Here is a 22,346-nt window from a genome sequence, read left to right on the forward strand (position 1 = left end):
TGACCTGTCGCTTCTGTTAGCTGCTTTTGAAACTCTCGGAATAAGTATAATTTTAATTATTATTTTCATGAAAATCGAAATTTTAATTTCACCAACTAGTTAACACATGGGCAGCAGCTAATTTTGTTTAAATACCGGTAATTAATGAAATTTGTTTTCATTATATAAACATGCAAAATTACCCAGATTTCTTTCTTGACCTAAAAAGACAATTATAGCTAAAAGTTTCCTTGAGGAAGGTTTGAGTAATAGTTTATATCTTTCTCTTTTGAGGCACATACTAACACGACGAAGGATCAACAAGTAGTACATCGACGCACTCCTTCGAACTTTGTTCATTTACGTTATGACCTCGTTCATTAGACGTTCCTTACAGGAAAATATACATGAACAAGGCAATTCGTTCTTCAGAGATCGAAGACGCGGCACACGAAAGCAAGTCTCTCGTGAAGATCAATTCTTTTCATTTAAACGCAGCCAATTCTTTAAGTTCAAATGCTTTACAATTAGGCTTTACTCAAAATCGACAGTCTTAAACCTTTTTTCCTTTTGTGTTGTAAACTTTACACTGATGTAAATTTTACACAGTTGATCAAGGGTTTTACGATGAATAAGGTATTGAGAATTCCTGAAATTGTATTTCTTCATGTGCAGACATTACAACACTGAGCGGGTCCGTGCGCTCCTGATCAAAAACCGGATGTTTGTATTGACACAACGACAAAAATCTCCTAGAAATATTTACAAGCTCACGATATACCTTCATAATTAACCGTCTCAGTACTGTAATTATTGTTTCTTTCAGTCTGCCAGCAACCGAACGCTCATTACATTTTATCGTTTGGTATGGCGCTAAAGAATACCTGCCTTACCTAGCAGCGAAAATGTCGATATTGCAGCTAAAACATGCAGTGGTGGAGTGGAGCGGCTAGCGACGACAAACCTTCAATTAGAGATTCGGATTGATGGTGGCGATTATCGACAATCATGCGTTTACGTTTCATTGTTAAGACTCCTCGGAAACTCCTGTTATTCAACTCAAGTATTTTAATTAGACGAGCATAACGACTGTTTATTAAAACCTTGGGTACCTACTGTCATCTGACTTAAGGCATCATTTGTTTTATTTCTTAACTTTGAAAATGCACAGTTACAAACATTTACTAGGTTCCTGTGAACTGTAGGAGAATGACGATTGCAACTTCTAGGCAGCGATTAAGTAACACTGTATATTGTTTCTTGTAATAAACTGGTTTTTGTTGTTCTTTATTTTTTTCTATCGCAGTAAATAATGTATATGTACAAGAAAAGAACAAACATCTGATGTCAGCTTTCCCAGACCAACTAGCCTAATTCGATACAATAGTGTTTCAAGCTGACATGGACATTCGTCTCAGTGTTTTATCTGTAGAACACTAAAAGTCTTCTACATCTGCTGAATGGAACGTTCGTAGCCACGTGTGTTTCTGTTTGTTTTACATCCACTGATCAGTGTGTATCTTACCCTTTGTAGAAACTCGTTCCGAGTCGCTGAAATAACAACTAATGATTTCACTGATAAAAACGCCCTACTTCGCTGATCCCTATGGCACTATATCGATTTTTAGTTTGTATGGACTAAATTTAAGAGACAGGTTTATGGCCTTAGAAAATATCGCTATCATGTCTAGTAAAGGCAAGATTACCTCTTAAACAGTATAACAAACAAAAAGAAACTAGTCTCGATAGTAACGTGCTACTTTCGATTTTCTCTCTTTCTCACTCTTTCTCCCTCTCTCTCCCTCCCTCTCTCCCCCTCTTCCTCCTCCCTCCCTCCCCCTCTCTCTCCCCCTCTTTCCTCCCTCTCTCTCTTTATTCAGCATCTTCACTGTGTTGATATAGTGATAACAACCGCCAAAGGTACTTATGACCTCAACGAAATAAGGCTTGGGTTTTACAAGCCTCGCGGTGACAAAGGATAATGAGAGAGCTGGTCTGGAATTTACGGTTTGCCGATCAGGAACGATAAATGACCTGATAAGACTCAGCAGTGAAGATAGTGCAGTTACTTTCGATCACAGTATGACACAGTCGGTTGCATTCTTTATGTGGGACGTTGTGGCTAAACAGTGGACTCCACTAATGATGAAAAATGTATTTGCTTCTGTCGGTGCTGTTTGATTTGATTTCGAAAGCAACGTTACACATGATTTGCCATTGCTGTTACACTCTGTGTTATCGTATAGAATTTTGAGCATGATTGTCACTAGCTGAACGTCAACATAAAATGCTTCCGCAACCACTTTCTGTTTTCAGTCTGCTTTGTTCACATTACTTTGCCAGAACTCAAACGCCACGAATAAAGTAATCAGGCGATGAACGGTTTGCATCATTACACCTAGAAATAAATTAACATATATTACACCCGTGGCCACTTTAGTGTTGATCAAGCCTGTCTGGTACAAGCAGAAATTCTGTCTGCAGAAGGGTGATAAAACGGTTACTTTACCCTGTATCAGTGGTGATAATGATCCTACTATCAGTACCCCATGGACACGCCGATTAGCCTGAAATTAGGGAGTGATTGTAAAATACACTGTATACAAATGATGTTGACCACAGCATTTGCCCTATCAGTACTCAGTATCTGCTAAAATTAATGTGTTTCAAATGTAGTCAGTGTTAGAGAACATCACACATTTCAACATTGCAGTGAATGAAACCAACGATACTATAGCGTGTATCGCAAATGTCGTGTTCAGACTTTGTTCAGACGCGGGAATTGAGAAAATGCCACTTTGAAAATGTTAGCGATTAAATTACAGACATCGCCTGTCTTGAATGCAACACTTTCGAAATAAACATTCACTTGCACTAAGCCATGTTTCTTTCCTAAAAACCGTGAATAAAACTCCAATTTCACTTGGTACGAGAGAAAAGGTAAGAGTAAAGTACAGTCGGGGTAGCGTTTTACATGTACATGTATTCTCATGTGTGTAACCATGAACGACACTTTTCTCATCCCGGTTGAAGGGAACTTGTCCTGATACATATACATCTCTTCCAAACTTTTCTGGCTCCCTCCACGCTTATCTTAAAACGCTTGGTTGTTTCTTTGTAAGCTCCTCATGGTACCTCGCTAGGTGCCGGATTGCCACCACAATCTCTTATATTTTGAACAATCAAGCTTGCTACGTCCTCACTGAAGGATTTGCCCCTATGATATTCGCGACCGTTGTTATTGATGTTCTTGTCGGAGTTCAGACTTACAGCGGTCTACAGTGCAGTGTTGTGATCGATTTGAATTGGGCAGGCGAGACATTTTAGTAGAACGTTATCTCAATCCTAACAGTGGGTGCCGATAGTGAACCTTACATTTATTACACCGATCACCACTTTGCTTCGTTTATACAAACAGAATTTCTGCTTGTACCAGACAGGCTTAATCAACACTAAAGTGGCCACGGGTGTACTTTAAATGGGTTTGAGACATAAGGGTAACACCACAAATTAACAAACGTATTTTTTCAAGTGGATGAAATCGTCACGAGTATTAGAACAGTTGTAAATTAATCTATTACAGTTTTCAATATTTAAATTAGACGTGACCCATTTCCTACCAAATTAATTCACATTAGGTTGAGCTGCTTGAAAAAACATTTGTCGCTTAACAAGTCCGATTTCTTACATTTCAAAATGACTTGAACACTAATCGAAGGTCCCTGAAAAGATAGATACTGTAAACACTATTCTCACAATAGCTTTTTTACTGACTGGCAGATGGGGAAGGGACAGGCCGGGTAGGGTAAGGGTACATGTCATTTCCCGTGTATCATTTGCACAGAATGTCATTGATTGTCTTTTGACCTCGACACGCCACTATTGATTGTTCGCGCTCTTCGCAGATCCTTCTGTCGGCAAATGGAACGAAGATTAATCGTGCTAAAGCTACCTTATGAGCGACTGCTTGATTCCCAATAATCTATTAGATAGAGGACACACATGGGACAATTCTGGTTAATTACTTTATGAGCTACATGGCATTGTAAAGAGTCTGATTTTTTACTCACTTTGGCAATAGAAAACGCCCTTGAGAAAACAAATCCCCTCGGACTTAAGGTTCGTTTATTGTAGTGTTTGTCCTGTCATTTTGTGAGGACCTTGAATTGAGGTTTAATTTGTAACCACAGTCACATCACGTCGGCGATCTTAACAAACGCTCCACACAACCCAATTTTGTCTTTGGCGTTCAACAGGAAACAGCCACGACTATTTTTTTGGAACCTTTGAATTTGTTCGCAGCAAGCTGTTCAATCCAACCTGATTCAGTATTCACCATTCTCATTAAATCTGTTCACGCGATGTACAGAAATGTAAGACCTCTTTTGACGATTTTACTTTTGTCACGGAAGCTTTAAACATTTTTCTTTCATTTTCTGACGTGTGAACACCTCTCTGAATGTATCATTTTGTCGCCTACAGATCTACTCGGAAAGGTCACGCTCTCTTGGAAAAAATGGAATTCTTCATACATATTGCAACACACATTCGTTATAGAAGACTTAATTCATAGTTTACACACAAATAATCTATAGCTTGTTATTCATATGTAACGACATTCATACCAGCAACAGCGTGAATCTTTCAATGCAGGTAACGTAAAGGGTTTGGTAAAGGATCGCGTGATAAATAATACAAAACTTTTAGCTGACACGTGTGATATCAAGAAATAAAACGCCCGTTCGCACAATGTAATAAGGAATTTGTCGGACAGCCGCGGGGCTTCTAAGAAGCTAAAAATGCGTTCGTTGTACGTCTATATGATTTTTGTTCATCTTCCAATAAACAAAAGATATACTTTAGAAATAATACCATGTCAGTATTGTTGGACGCTCAATAGCTTTATTGGTTTAAAATCATTAAGACATTGTTCATGAAAGCCTAAAGGAAGCTTCTCTTTAGTTTTGTTACTAATCTGGACACCATTACTCAAATGAATATTGTCCTGCAATGAATATTTTATGCAATCTTCAGCAAGCAAACCATTAATCGTCTGCCTCCATTCAATTGCTGAGACAATGTGACCAGACATCAATTCATATTCAAACTGCTTCCTTTCAAAATGATTTGCAAAGCATCAAAGCCGCTTATAAAGGCGAGACGTACTCTTATTCAATCGATATCTTATTACCGTCGCTTCTATTGAACATTTTGTTCTCGAGTGACGTGTACTTTTTCGAATAAAATGCTGAAAATATTACGTCTGTCGTCTGCAAAAGGATTTTGCACAAATAATGCTCGGCTTTACGAATATTATTCTGTGTAAAGTAACGTCACTATTGGTATCATAAGTATTTTTTACGTTTTCCGGCATTTTGAACAATGATTCAGAAATATATTAAAACCGTTGCTAATAGTCGAGTTTTAATTTACTATATGTACATGAGGTACTATGCGTCTCGAAAATGAAAGACAAACTTTTGCTCAAATTTTCATGAAGAAATCTTTCAACTATCCTCTTTCAAAATCATGAATAAAAATTGGGGGTGTCACCGTCAAATTTGCTTACCAGAGAAACAAATTACCCAAGATTTACCAATATCTGGAATTAAAAATGGCTGCCATCTCCGTGTTAACTCTATAGAGAAAATAAAATTTTCGAAATTCAACTAAGATGGTGAAAAGTTTTTTCTTCAACAAGAGCCTTAAAATAAACCCCGACAAGTGGTAGATCAGAAAAGAGTTGTTAAAGTTTGAGTCTGAATATCTGTCCCCAAGGCTTGTTCTAGCTTAACGTTGTCATGGAAATTACAACTTAATTGCATTTCTTGCTCCTTTAGAATTACCATGTTTAGAAATGTGGTGCTTACATTTATCAGGATTGTAGCTTCCTTTGAATTGATACAATGGTATAATTACAAAAAAACCATATTTATGATGATAGTACGGCTTTCGATCAATTAATGGGACGTCGCCTGTTCATTGTAGATTTCACAAATCGCATAATGCATAAAAAAAAACGAATGACCTGTATTACGTGTGAAGCAATTTATGTGCAAAATTAAAATGTCAATATAAGCAAGTAACGCCAGCGTTTATTGGTAATTACGAAACACCTTCTGAGCAATAGTACGACTTTTGAACGACAAGTTAATGACATTCTGAAAAATTAAATAAATTGAATTGGTGATTGGAAAAACCCCTAATTACTTTAGCTTTTATACATATCTTCATCACCTTAAATGAACTATTCATGCATGGTTTTGTGTGAGGCCTGGCAGCTAGGCGATGTTGCCGTGAGTGTGTGGGGGTTCGAATCCCGTTTGGGTTATAGTAAAAAATATATTTCTTTAACCTGAGTGGACAGTTTCTGCTGGTGGATATTTACTTGTCCCCGAGTCTGTCTGATAGCTCAGTAAAAAGCTTCGTGCTTTTCCGATTACTATATGTGTGTTTGTACTGTGTCTGTGTGTCGTCTGCTCCATGCACACTGTGTTGCTCGGTCGCGCACAGGATTGTAACATCTAAGTCGGTTGCTGTGACCAACTCTTTTGGGTTGGAAACGGTAGCCGACTGGTTTTGTGTGAGGCCTGGCAGCTAGGCGATGTTGCCGTGAGTGTGTGGGGGTTCGAATCCCGTTTGGGTTATAGTAAAACATATATATTTTTATACACAACGCTTCTCTGAATCACTCGCACATTTTTTAAAACAGCAATGTTAGCCCCAGATGAAATATCAGAATATTACACAATACGTGTCATGATTAGTGCGAAGATTATAAATAAGGCATAACGCTACGGCTAATAAACGCTATGTTTAATTGCGCAAGCTGAGATGAAAAATCATAATTGAACCCTCAAAATTTACATACAAAATTTTTTCTGTTACCTTGCCTTGTACTGTATTAACAATAAGCACACTTAACCCTATTTCGGAGCATACGAGGACTTCGATTTATCCTTTTTTCGAGTTATCTCAGGGAATAAAAAGAGAACTGTTTGCCATTATCACAAGGTCTTTTTATTTAACTCCCGGACCTGAGCCAAAAATAATCAATTCGCTTTCTGTTTAATAATCGCGCCAGCGGCTTACTGACTACGCATGCGCTTATTCAATATATACTATGCGAGTAACCGGAAGTGTACCCCTCTTTCTCAGTTGGGCGCCGCCATGTTTTTTTTTGAGTATTCGTAAATAAACAAATACGAAACAAATTACATGATATAACATGCCTTTTATAAAATATACCTCTTTTATTAGCCAGTAAATGTTATTATACACCTTGTCGCTGATACAAAGTATCGTTGATATAGATAAACGGAGAAAACTGTCGTGCACATGAACGGGGGCATACGCAAAGAATGCTGGGATTGAATTATAGAAGAGCGCCCCCTGTGTCAATAATTAGATTCAAAAATTGCAAGTTTTTAGACGGAACGCTATAGTTTTCAGCTTGCAAGTGGAAGGTGGGCAGTGCGGTTACCATTGCAATGATAATGATTGCATAATACGTCCCTTGTTTATCGCAATAGGCTGTTATCATTGTAAAAATTGCCAATTTTTGTCCAAATTTTTACACGCTACAGAAAATCTATACCTGCCCTGCTGCAGCCTGTGCAGGGTTTGACGTCGTGTGTACGTGAACTGCTTTCATCAGAGGGAAACTGGGCATAGTTGGCATATAACGTTTATGAAGTAACAATTACAGTTTATCATGAATCAATACAAATAACATTGCCAATCTTAACCCCTGGCGCGACACCAAGGGCTGAGCCCTATATAATATTACCAATGAATTTGCCAAAAGGGAGATTGCTAATGAGCAAGCGTTTGTACCTGCCAGTGCTATCAGCGCCTTGGGAGAATTCTCCCTGTGACGATGATGTACAGTGGGGGGTTTCAACGGTTTATGTTTTTAAGACGGGTTTCCATGTATATATATATATATATATATATATATATATATATATATATATATATATATATATATATCATAAAATCGTTACATCTGCACGAAAATTCAAGAAGGTCATTACTCTACTTACATCAAAATATGCAATGTGCCCATGTGATTCATTTGGTGGTGAATTGTTTCTTCCAAAGATTGCTCAGCATGTAGTGATATACAGGTGCACGACGTCAAAGGTCTTGTTCCTCGGACACTTTTAGAGTTCGACGTTTAACATCGCTGATAGAATAGGAAACTAGAAGGATGAGTAGTACTCCTGGATTAACAAAGTTTCGCTTGCAAAGGTCAGGCGTGAGTCTCTCGAGGACTGGAGGCAATCACCGCTTTGCTTGTGAATTATTTCCAGAAACGGGAGATACACAAGATGAGGCTAATTGAAGATGGTATCAGTGAATATCGAGAAGGCGAACATCATCAAAATGGAAGATAGATAAACTAGCTTCGAGGGTTTATCTTCATCCGATCAGTGTTATAAATAGAATTCTATCAATCTATGCTTCAGCAGATTGCCTGGTTTCAATAATCGAAACAGAAGGAGGGCATCATGGGATACAGTTTCCACCTGATGACATTGGATCAAACTTGTCAAGGAATAAGCTTGTTACATTCCTGTACGCTGTTTTTCCCACTGACAATGGGTAGATCACGCCTTCCAGTAAGACCTGTACAGCTTCTTAACAAATTAATATTATTAACTTAATTATACTCGAATCTTTGAGCTCTTTCAAGTTTGTGAAGCGCTTCCTGATTGGTTGCGTAGTTTCGCGGCCATATTGCAATGTGCGAAAATTCTAAAATACTTTTCAAAAATCTTCTTCTCACAGACCAACTCACTTTTGGAGTGAAATGTTACTCATACCATCATTAGTGTGTGTACACTTTCTAGTTTGCGAAAATGCATTTGGTCGGTCATTTGATGTGGCAGCCATATTGTCATTGTGAAAAACCTACTCTAACCATGGCTTAAAATTCGAAAATCTTCTTTTTAGAACAAATGCACCGTTTGAACTGAAATACTCATATCAAATGCATTTTGATCGTTGAGCGGTTTTGAAGTCATATTGGCGTATGAGAAAAATTTACAAGTAACATCTAATATTAAAATACTTCTTCTCCATAAATCAAAGACCCATTTAAGCTGAAATTGTACTTATATAAATTATAATTATACACTTGAGTACGTTCAAGTTCACGAAAGGCCTTCCGATTGGTCTCGTAGTTCGATAACCATATTTCGAATAGCGAAAAACCTTCATTAACATAAGATCATATTAAAATTCGCTCCATCAGAAACAAAAGAGTTCGGTTCAAACACCTTTTGCTTAATTATTAAACTATCTTCCCTGGGTCATTTTCGCAACACGGGCAACCGCTTGGATCCCGCCAAGCCTTCTTGCAGCTTAAATTTTTACCTTCTCTGGAGCTGGACCCTCGAAGACATCATTTCGAGGTATTTTATTAGTTAATGAAAACAAAAGTAAAGAAGTAAACAAACAATCATTGTACAGACATCTATTCAACCCATTAACGATTACTTACCCTGAAGTACTACTAAGGGGTTTATAGATAACATTGTGAAGCCTTGTCTAACTTTCAACCAAAAACGTAAATCGTCGTCAATGAAAAGCGTCTGCCATACCGTGTACCTGTGAGCATGTGTCTGTCTGTCTGTCTTAGTCTCTCTGTCTCAGCCTGTCAAAGTTTAAGGGTAGCAATATATATTCTGATAGTATTTGATAACCTCTTCTTGTGCAAAAAATACAACACAGCGACTTTATCGCATTAAATGTCTTCCAGATTTTATGAATCCTTGTGTGATAAACGCTTTCCTAGGGAAGATGACTATTGTAATATTCACTCGTTTGCTACTGCTGATTCTGGTGAATGAACTAGGCAATTACTGAATTCATTTTACACCCGACATGGTGTTCTTCCGTTACATGTGCCGCCTGTACTACATTAACATGCAGATGCGATAATTTTTTGCGTCTGCTTCGTTAAATACTATAAACAAGTAACCTCACAAACTTTAAAGCCCCCAGGGCCACAGTGTGGATCTACTGTAGATCGGCAAACGTCTGTCGGAAAAGTACATAGTCTAGCAGATAAAGGTTACCGTATTAAATGTATTGAAGAAACTTACTCTTATGATATATCCTAGGTACTGGTTTTCGCATACGTTTTTCTGGGATCTAAACTTCAAGCGTCATAACTATACTCACTCAGTGTTGATGCATTAACATTACTTGGAGTACCCTAGAGCAGAATATATTCTTAAAGAGAAACATGTTAATCTCCACCGGTATAACGTTACAACTACAGTCGTAACTGTGCATTCGTAACGCAAAATACTCTTCTCAAAATAGTTAACATAATAATGCATAAAAACAAGCTGCATATCAAAAGGGAGTCGTATTTTCTTCTTTATCAACGATCTAAATTTGACGTTAGGCGATTTGAAAAGAGTGAATACATAGTGCAGCTAATGGAGAAATAAATCCTTCATTTGTTTAAAATTTGGTTAAAACATGGCTACGTTGACAGACGGTTATCGATGTTACCATAGCTCCAGTTGATATACTGCATGTGTCTGTCATTCTATGATACCATGTGAAACTTTCCTTTCTGCATAGAAGAAAATGGAACTATGTGCTAGTCTTTGGACTTCATGATTGGCTGAGAACTAAAAGTTTCGACTAGGCCAATATATTATTGTTGTCGTTATTGGCACTGACGATATCGACAGAGGAAACTATTATCATTCAAAGGCAGATACGATCAGTGTTTTTCCAGAAATCCTCGCGAGTTACGAGACCATTAGTGCCATACGCTTAGACTGCCTGTAACTTCCAGCTTGTTGTTATCTTTTTATAGCAAGCATTAAGACCATTTTTCCGTGGATGTTCGATGGTATGACAATTTTAACGACCTGTCTTGCGTGCAGAAGGCAGACATAAAACTTTGTATTTTGTAAGGTTTGGACTAGATGGCGCCAGCCTGTGCAATTAAAGCGTTTCATTTAACCGTAAAAATGCGACATTATCAACGCTTCATCCGCAACTCATCAAGACAGTTTATCGTTGGAGAACATACGGGCAGAAAGCGTGGCCAAGACTCACCATGGTTGTATTTTACCTTTAAAATTGATGAGGTTTCTTATGTAACCATATGTGTCTCTGTATATAGAAAATGCAGACATTGGACTCGATAATTCATTTTACAAATGTCAATGCATTATGTGGTTTGCTTTTTGAGTATGATATGTCCAGGACGAGTGTGGTCGTACAGCTACAAAATAAACCCAACCCCGGCATATACTGGAAAAGATTTGGTTAAGTAAGGGCAAGTCATTTGGACACGAACAAGCGATTACATGGCGACGTAAAGCCATAAAGAAGCGTGTCTGCGATGTAACTTATGAGACGCCAGTAGCACCGCACAGACGCGATACTGAACTTTTTTTTGCTTGGTCCCTAATAAAAATCAGTTCATGGGTTGTGAATACAGGTGATCCAAAGCCTTCATTATATTTTACTTTCAATACAAGTATTGGTCGGCCTGACTTCCAAAGCAATTGTCTTCTTTTAAAAAGACATTATGTATAGGATAAAGCCCGAGTACGAGGGCTCTTCTGGTATATAAAGTCCAACCCAACGATAAAATGTCGAGGCCGCAGGCCGAGACATTTTATCGTAGGGTTGGACTGTATATACAGAAGAGCCTGAGTACAAGGGTTTTATCCGACTTAAAAACTATCGCCCCTAACTGATATATTTTCGTTTTCAATGTGTTTACGTCAACCGTCCCCTTTGTCAATGTAACATGTTTAGGATATGAATTAAAACTTTTATTTGTGAAATAGCCTTCCAATGTAATGGAACATCCTATAAATGCCCTAGGGCACATTATATAAATGCCTAGGGCATGCAGCTGGTTTCAGCTGTGTTACCAAATTTGAATATTAAAACGTACCAGATGTCTACAGAATATGACATGTTCACTTTTGATTGGACAGTACTTTACTACAGCGCTGTCATTCGTTTCTGGACTTTGGTGACTAGGGCTTTAAGAGTAGATAAAACACCCTGAATTGAGCACTCTGATTGGTCAATCAACAGTAGATAGTTTTTAAGTATAGGATAAAGCCCGAGTACGAGGGCTCTTCTGGTTTATAAAGTCCAACCCAATGATAAAATGTCGAGGCCGCAGGCCGAGACATTTTATCGTGGGGTTGGACTTTATATACCAGAAGAGCCCGAGTATGAGGGTTTTATCCGACTTAAAAACTATCGCCCCTATATATTTTCGTTTTCAATGTGTCTACGTCAACTGTCCCCTTTGTCAATGTAACATGTTTAGGATATGAATTAAAACTTTTATTTGTGAAATAGCCTTCCAATGTAATGGAACATCCTGTAAATGCCCTAGGGCACATTATATAAATGCCCTAGGGCACAGCAGATTTTGTGTTGCAGCTGGTTTCCGCTGTGTTACCAAATTTGAATATTAAAACGTACCAGATGTCTACAGAATATGACATGTTCACTTTTGATTGGACAGTACTTTACTACGGCGCTGTCATTCGTTTCTGGAATTTGGTGACCAAGGCTTTATGAGTAGATAAAACACCCTGAATTGAGCACTCTGATTGGTCCAATCAACAGTAGATGGTTTTTAATATACTGATTGAAAACATACATCGGCTGTTTCATTTGCTTCCAAGCAATTCAGACCACGGTCATTAATGCTATTCACCGTTTTGTTGCTACAAGGGAGAATAATCCGTTGTCTGTGCGGTATCAAGTTGAAAATAAACCGGGGACTTATAATGTTGCGGATTTTAGTTATAATTGTCCGGAGGACATCATTGTATAACCATTTCTAATTTTTCGGCAATTCGTCAAAACCAATGTTCAGCATTATCCACCAAGGTGGAATGCGCCTCGGGCACAGACATTCGGATTCTCAAACATTTACAATATTCTTTTGGCCTACCACTTGTTGGGGCTCATTTCGAAGTTTATGGTGTAAATAAAGTTTTCATCGGCCTCGTTTTGGGGAATCTCTCTTCCCCCAATGGGGATTACAAGGATTGTGGCCTTTTTGAATTCAAATATCGGTTAATGTAGTCTGTGTCTTTAGTACAAGAATTTGCACGGTGATCTTAAATTGTTGTACTTGTTTTGTAAAGATAATGGTTGAAAGTTTGCCTGATCAAATGTTAAAGTCTTTCATTTTCTCGGCGTGAACTACCTTAATCTAATTTTGAAATTACCAAAATAGCAAATACATTCACGCGACAAATTCTACCAGATATACTGGTTTTTTAAACACAGTTGAAAAGCGTATTCTGATCTAATTGACTTTGATGAATCGACGCTCTAGTCAAGGACATAGAGGTTATCTTATGGACAATACCCTGTGTTTCCAGGCGGAATAACTTTTAAGCCTCCCGCAGGTCTTTACTTGCTAAATACGTTTGCATTTCAAAGATGATATATAATGATGCAATTAATAACAATTCAATCTGTACAGCGTGTGTAGCATTATCGTGTTGTCTTACAAATAATGACACATAAGCGTGACACAAAAGTCACAAAACTCCTTTAAAGGGAAGTTCACCAAGGATGATTTTGACATATATGGTAGCTCTGTGGTCATTTACCCTAGAAAAGCTATTCTCACCATTTATAACTCGCCCGATTTTTTACGAAAACGATAAAAATAGTACAGGAAGTTGCCCATGTAATTAGAATCATGGGACAAAAGCTCCAAGCTTGGAGCTTGCATCATGTGATATTGAAGGGACCATCTTCGGGTGGGTATGGTCCCCACATTCTCCACTCACAGTAACACAGTAGTAAACAGCAACACAAAATCTGACAGTGGACAGTTTGTTATAAGTGATTCATCGTTTATACAAGGATACTCAGTATAAACAAAAGTTATGTAAATACGCACAGCCTGGTTTAAGCATGGGTGAGTGGATAATGCCATACCCATGGGGAAATGGTGCCTTCCATATCACATTGTGCAAGCTCCAAGCTTGGCGCTTTTCCCATGATTCAAATTACATGGGCAACTTCCTGTACTATTTCTATCGGTTTTCGTAAAAATCGTGCAAGTTATAAATGGCGAAAATAGCTTTTCCGGGGTAAGTGACCATAAAGCTAGCACATATGTAAAATCATCCTTGTGAACTTCCCTTTAAGTTAATACGAAAACTTTGCTATAACTGTCATTATTCTTACCATAAGGCGGTTGTCTTTGAAATCTAGAGTTCACTTGATATTTTGAAACCATTTAACCGATTTTCCTTAGCTGATCTTGATAGGAAGCCCCTATCAAAATTTCTTAAGGTTCGATTTTATCTTAATCGAAGTTAGTACATATTTATAGCTAGATCAAAGTGTATATATATTTCGTATGTTTTTCACAGTCAAGATTCAATGCAAACACGAACATATCAGAAGATCATCTACGTCCTTCATGAATATGTATCATTTTATCCGGCTACGATTACAATGTACGATGTGGTTGTAATTCTGGGTCTTTTTCGTGTTTGAATTCGTCTTGGTGAGCAGAACTGAACAGAATAACCGCTTGAGATTAGCAACGAAACAAACCGCACAGGCTGAATTGTCACAAACGTAAAGCGCCACCAATCAATTCGGACATATGGGGCACTGAGGGCGACCCATGCTTTACACATAATGCCGTTAACAAATTGTTCCAATCAATATAAATTTGTCACCTCATGGTTCTGCTTACTTTTCCTTTCATTACTTGTTAATATTATCCTCCCTTTATATCGATATGCTACTACTCTGTCTAGATTTAACCATTTAGAGCTCATTCTAGAGAGGTAAACATATTTATCTTGATTAGATATCATTTCTGTCGCCAGCACTGCTGCGGACTGAATTATCAGCTGACAGCTGCTCGCAGATGCAATTACTAACACGCTAGCCAGAGACAAAACCCATAGTAGATGCCAGACGTACAGTATTTTACAACTGAAAAATTGAAATATCTAAACTGAAGCACTCTATGCCTAATGCAATTTATTGTGAATTAAAAGTGCTCCGTCGATAACTGTCCTTGAAAACTATCGCTATTATAAAATGTTGTAAACTCTTTTAGCATTTCGTCACTGTAAGATGAATCTTTATCATACCTAACGCTGCTATTAATATTTTTTCCCAATTTGATTCTGTGATCTCGCACCAAAAGGTTTCGACGTTGATCTTTGCACTCGGGATCATCATTTCATATTCATATTACATAGCAAGGCTACAAATTAGTTCTTGTAGTAATTCGTTAAATTTTCATGAAAAAGAAAATTTGATCGTAGGAACAAAGTTTATTGATTACATCACTAGGACAATAATCACTTTTCGTCGTAGGTGATCGCGTATGAGCAAAAATGCAATTCCAGCATTATAGCATTTCAGGAAAATGTATTTCCAAAACCAAATTGAATATCTCCATATTATGACGAATCATAACATTCAAGGAACGTGACTAAATTATAATAATATACTACCAGCTGTGTTGACTGTCGACTCCTTAATCATTTGAGGTAAATAGATAGACGTCACAGGCAATATTGCAAAAAATGTGCAAATATTACGCTGCATTAAAGCGCAATAATACAGATAAATTCACACTAATGAGTAGTCTGTATTATAGAATAATACACGTGATTCACATTAGTCCACATGAATAGAAGCTTACTGAGTACAAGCAATGAATTCTTGACTGTATTGATCTATATATGCACTGTTCAGCTAAATCAGGCAATAATTAATGCTTATACAGTAAGTATTATTGGGTTTCCATGCAGTGTTATATGTCGACTTGGGTCCCTTTAAGTCTAATTTGTAAAGTAACCGTAACTTCTCATGTTTTCTTGTCGTAATGACACAGGGGGCTTACATATCTAAAAAGCATATGAACTTCCAAAGAACTCAGTACGTAGTCGGATTCTTCAATCTTATTCGCAACATCAATAACTTTAAAGCCGTGACATCGACAGCGTCATCTCTTCAATCCCTTCCACAGGTTTTCCCTTCTGAGATGTTATACATTTTTCAACGGATTTTTAAGTTTATTGTCTGAGAAACGTCGTCGACATTCTATCCCAAAGATAGTCACACCGCCAAATTGAATCAAATTATGAGTATTGCGTTTAGGTATAGGAAACACGATTAGAACTAATGTGGGATAATTTGATGGTGAAGTAATGTCGATTTAATCTACAAATGTTATCTCATCTGCTTTTCTTTTTATATTACACACTTGTGTTTATGAGTAATTTATGATAGTGCAACATTCAGCTATATGACACCTAACACTTTTGAGAAATTTGCAAAATATGAAAATCCAATTATCCCTAATTAGTTCCAATCGTGTTAGTACAATCGAGCACGATCTATTGTAAGTTCGACATTATTATTTTAAAATCATCCGGACGTGACGTACAATGGAGCGCAATGTGTTAAAATAAATAGCGTGCAGGAAGGACAAATCATATTGGACAGTTTCGTTGAGATAAATGACATTTTCAACATTTGTATTATTTATTCTAAGGGTCATGATATACGGATTAACTTGAAACAAGCACACTCTCGGGCACAGATGGTTACACGTAGAAATTTTAATTTGCAGGCATTTAGGGACAACTATTACAGTAATGTTCAATCATGGAAGCCCAAGGTAGTGTTCGTGACACAGACTTGTATCCAACTCTGTTGGCTTATACATACTGTATTTGTCGAGGAATGAAGAAATCCAAATTCAACAAAGTGCGTCGTGTTCTAGTTGCCTAAGAACAGTATAATAGTGAAAATGGCGGCCCATCGCGTTGACAATACTGTGATCATATGAGCAGTGTTAGTTGCAAAGGCACATCAATTTCTCCACTTAAGAGACTATAAACACTGTTTTAGTTGACGAGAGATTCACTGGACCCATCAATTAGCGCAAAACCAACATGCAGGGTTTCTCTGCTTGCGGCGTATCAGATGTTATCTTACACTAACACTGGAGGCTATATTAGTTACTGTCACCAGGCGATTCCTGTGTCGTCTACACATCTCAATTACACAGTAACGATGGAGATTGCAGTGAAGCCAATGTCTGAAAAGCTATTTCTGATGATTAAGTTATCCTTTCTTAGGCTTACCCTATCGTAATCCATTGGTCTGTCGGATTGGTATGATCAGTGCTGGGTTATCCTGGCATGCTCTCTAAAATTTCTTTGTAGATGGATTCGTTCGAGCCACAGATCACTGGGGCTCGTTTACAGCCAAGTTAGCATCGTTCCATTCCAAGGTTCATCTTTGTTCTCTGAAACACGATTGGAACTAATTTGGGGTAATTGAATTTTCAAATTTTTCAAAAGTGTTAAGTGCCATATAGCTGAATGTTGCAATATTACAAATTATTCATTAAGACAAATGTGTAACTTAAAAAGAAAAGCAGATTAGCTTACATTTGTAGATTAAAACGCGCTTAACTCACGATCCAATAATCCCAAATTAGTTCCAATCGCGTTACTAATAATTTTCGCTGTAATAATTCGACTGTAACAGGGGCGAGGCTTATATTTACCTCGTGAATAATTTCAAGAGTATTGACAATATTGACGTTCAATTATTTTTTTCCCTTCGTGACGTGTAATCGAATAAATATCGTTTATGTGGATACGGCGGAATATCAAGCATGATAATTACAATATCATGATGAACTTTATCACCGTTATTGCAATTAAAACAGATACTTTAATTTGAAAAATCTTCTTCGACAAAACATTTACTAGCATTTTAATATTAGAGTGACAATGCTTGACATTAATAATGGCTGCCTAACCTTTCTGAACGAAGTGTATGTCTCGCTAGGATAGCTCTTTGACGAAATTTATATTGAAACCATCATGACCTTTACGGTAAAGAATTCTAAATTAAAGAAACTCTTTCAGCGCATAGAATATCTAATGTCACTTTTCTTTTGGGAATTAGAGATTTGGTTCTATACTAGCTATTGCTAATAAAACAACCAATTTATAAAGGGAACATTGAATTTTAACTTGATTAAATGTTCAGTGTCGTAGGGGGAATGAGAAAAACTTCCGTCTCACACGCAACCATATAACAGTGGAATCATAGACATTTCATTTTCACGTGTGAACACTTGAACTCTAAGCTTTTCACCACGCAACTATTGCCTTAGGGTTGAGCAATTACCTGGACTGTAGCTGTGACACCAATACCTGTATACAGGAAATGTTTCGGCGATTAGAGACTGGATTACAAGAATGCCTAGGGTATGACGTGTTTAGGTGCAACCTATAGAACTTTAGGGTTTGACATGCTATAATCGGTCACATAGACCAATGTTATTCTCGGAGAGCAATCTTACTGAAGGCTATAAAACACGGAAGATTTGCACAGGAATAACATGTTGTCTAAAAGGAAATCGCTGCGATATTTAGCGAAAATATGTTAGAGATAACAATTGGACACCATACGGCAATCTTGAGTAAATCCGTCATCGGTTTTAAGAATTCAATGAAATCCAAATATTATGTAAAATTCCATGATTGACGGGATTTGCACTGGATGGGTTTACAAAATTGCACTGCAGCAAACGTTCAAGCAAATATCCTTGTAATTAATGACGTGGATGATCCATAACCCTAATGTTTACGCCCTTTTCTCTAAAAACGAAAAACAAGACAGTTCAATATAAAACTAGAAAGCATTTGCAAGCAAAAGCGCAGTTCCAGAGACCAGAGCAGCGGAAGAAACAAGAGAATGTGTGACAAAGATAGGTGCAGAATGAAAGAGTGCTTTGGATTTTAATATTCAAGCACGTACCTATAGTGAGGGCTGCTAGCAGTAAACACCATAATACAACAGAATAATAATCAGATAATAATCAAGATCCCAACTGGGATACGATTTCAATAAAGGCTTACTTTACAACTAAAAGCAAGGCAGTCCACAGATTACAAATGCCTACATGTACGGTAAAAATGCAACAGATACATACGGGGGCGACAACGCACGGAAATGTATATCAGACGACATTCTCGCGAGCCAGAGCAATAATTTTCGCTCCGCTGACCCACGCAAAAATCAATCGCTTGACGGGTAGCGCTGAGTTGTTGCCGTAAAGAGGCGCGTGGTTTACGACGATGATCAGACGAGAGGAAACATCGGACCTAGGCCGTTCAAATTGAAAACCGAGGCCACATGCATTTTCATTTGATTAAAAGCACAGACTAAAACAATTTTCATTGCAATGTCGCTGTTTTCACGAGATACTGACCGTTTGATCTTGGAAAGTTGAGCTGCTTTAACGTGTAGCCAACGCATGCCTGCGCCGGTGCGGTGACAGGGCTGTGCCACCGGCGTTAAACGGCCTCGCAGACTGATATAGGAAAATCCGCTGGTGGCTCCTCAGAAATACGGCGGGCAGTTTCTCCGCCAAAACAGCTGATTTTGAATCCAAATTTTGCATTGACCTTCGTTTTCGAGCACACCCACCTCGCCTAGGTACACGATGTACCCAGCCGCGCTTGTAAACGTACGGAAAGGCTAATTTTTCCCTCTCTATGCGAGCGAAGCCATCTTATGCGCCGCCATTGTACATTCGGGCGAAACAGTATAGCGCCACGTACGGCGAGTATTTAGAGAAAAATAAAATCAAAAAGCAACAAAAAACAAAGCGAAAGAAAGCTAGAATTATTAATAGCTGAACGCAATATGATAGTCGAGCAATGCAGAATAAAAAATAAAAAAATAAACACACAAGAAATGCCCGTAAAACCCGTCCGAGCTGAGCGATGACGTCATAAGCGTGTCGCAATGCATTCTGGGTAATTAAGGTAAAATTTATGTGTACCATGTTCTATGATAGTAATACCGGAAATAGAGAAAGAAAGAAAGAAAGAAAAGAAAGTAAGTAAGAAGAAAGAAAGAAAGAAAGAAAGAAGGAAAGTGAGCAAAAACTAACAGTTCCAGAGCTGGTCTCTGGAACTAATTAAAAGGAAGACTGCATCGCATCTTGTCAGTGCAAGAAAATCAATGACGCCACGATTGAAACTGCAATACACATTGCATATTCTAACAGAATGTAATGTAAGCCCTCATTTGGCAAAAAGGAGCTACCTTTTCCACGTATTGAAATTGAGAAAATTCAATGAAACAAGTCGAGGATAAAAAAATTCACGTGTTTGACATAACGTATTGATAACAACTTCAAATGTTTTTTTGTCGTTTACAGTCACCCATGTTTTGGGTAAAGTGGAGTGAATTACCCCCTGCTGCTCAAAAAGTCGATGAAATCAAAAATATTATTAATATCATTAGTTCCTCGGGCAATTTCCCTCGTTAACGATATTTTAGAGTTCAACGGTCAGTACCTTTCGTAAGAACGCAGTTTAATTGCTCTCCGGTCGCAGCAAACGGAAAATGAGTGAGATTTACGAGTCGCGACGCGTCAATCGACACCCCTATATACCGTTTTCAAGTGGAAATCCATCTTCTTGAAGCGTCGACAGTTTTCAAATGAATTGCATTGAATGTACACGACTCCACTAGAATACATAAACGCTGTAAATTCCAGTGATACAAACTGTTACCCTATTTGTGCTTACACGTAAGTCAGAAACCCATGCAGATTGTTGCGAGGTTCCAAACATGCAAGAAGGCAATGGATTTTACAATAAGATACAATTATAGCCTACACCATGGCTAGATACCAATAGTTTGGTATCACAATAATGATATAGTGATTCCAAACTTGGCCAATACTTCAACATCGGTTTTCCTTTAATTAATTCTTATAGTTTAGACTTTGGTATCCATTGTTAAGTTAGCTTCCAACGTATAAGAAAACAATGAACACAACATCCTGTGTATACTTATTCACTGCTCCTTCCTGATCTAGGTTACATCTCAGAAAAGTCTGAAACAGACTGGCTAGTAATACATAGTTATTTTCATCGTTTGGCAAAAAAAGCAATGCATATTCATTGCTTGACACAAATGAAGCTATTTTTGGGTTCAAATCACTGAGTAGTTTACTACATAATGGAATCGGCCGTCGCAATTTTCGAATATTACATACACTTGAAGTATACAATGTTCCAAGGGAAAGTCCCATATCCTGGGCATTGGATGTTACAAATGAACTTGTCTCATATTTTCTCAAATTGACAAACAAATTCCAAACGATATTCCGTCGCTCGCACCGGTTCATATTGGTTGCATTCTGCATTAAGAAAATGTCATCAAGAGCTAGACTTTGACCATATTCAAGTCCATGTTTTCCACAGCTAGGCATTTAATGCAACTTTCCTGCTTAAAACTATGCTCTTCGTCCTAAGGATATTCAAAATATGTACCAAGCTATGTTGGTCTGGGAACAGTCTAACATTTAGAGAGTAAAGTTATTATGGTAGCATTATGCATGTACATACCCGTCTGACCACCAATTCCCCAATCGATGGCTGACAACATGAGCGTCCTACATGATGTTGCTCCCATTTATAAATTAAGTGGTAGTACTGTATATCCACACCACGTGTCAAAAATAGAGTGTGTCTTATATTGAATTTTTGCGGTGATTTACAGTTCCCCGTTGTTTTATCTGTTATAACTTCATGCAGGTGATGTGCAGGTGATTGTGCAATGTTTTCCACGGCTTTACAGTCAATGTTGGGAAACTGTTAAACCCGCTGACGGCAAATCTTACAGTATTTGCAGCATTTGTAGTGTGGTGTAGTGTACTGTATGGTTTGCACGTACCTTACCAGCGACAGCACAGCGTGACTCGGACTGGCAAATAGGTTTGGTTGGCTCTGTTTTTCATCTGGCCGACTTAGGATGAATCTTTGAATTATACATCTTGCCAAAATTGTTCAGACTGTTGATTCGCACACCTGAGTTGAGTAAGCTGACTAATTTTAACTATGGCCTTTGTTAAATGGTATACCACTCGTAGTTAGCACTTTCAGTCTGTGACGCCATCGAAGCACGCATGCTCTGAATGTGCAAACGCATCTAACAGAGACCATAACAAGTAGACTATATGATGCACCGACCTATGGGTTGCCCCCAAAAGGATAACCTAACTTAACTAAAGCGGCCAGACTTTGACTATTCAATGTTTGCATTGAAAATATGTTACAACTGTATCCTCGTGCCTCCTTTGTAACCTGTTTGAAATTATGACTTCAATGCTTTAAAGTGTATATGTATGCAGTAGGCGTGCATGGAATTTTGTTTGATACTTAAAGCATATGAATTAACAGAAACATATCTGTGGACGAATTGTGTACATTGCATCAGCTTGGCTACTTCTATAATCCCCTTTCATTATTTTCAAA

The 22,346-nt window shown here is 37.9% G+C and overlaps 1 protein-coding gene across 1 annotated transcript in view; it reads right to left on the reverse strand.

Moving 5' to 3' along the window:
- Positions 1–22,004, reverse strand: part of LOC139129935 (QRFP-like peptide receptor) — an 88,088-nt gene extending 66,084 nt beyond the window's left edge. The window contains exon 1 of the mRNA XM_070695632.1: positions 21,766–22,004. The gene's annotated coding sequence lies outside the window, so the exon portion shown is untranslated. The remainder of the gene's footprint in view (positions 1–21,765) is intronic.
- Positions 22,005–22,346: the final 342 nt, after the last annotated feature.

Source organism: Ptychodera flava, chromosome 3 (genome assembly GCF_041260155.1).
Source record: "Ptychodera flava strain L36383 chromosome 3, AS_Pfla_20210202, whole genome shotgun sequence".
In the NCBI taxonomy this organism is placed as follows: domain Eukaryota; kingdom Metazoa; phylum Hemichordata; class Enteropneusta; family Ptychoderidae; genus Ptychodera; species Ptychodera flava.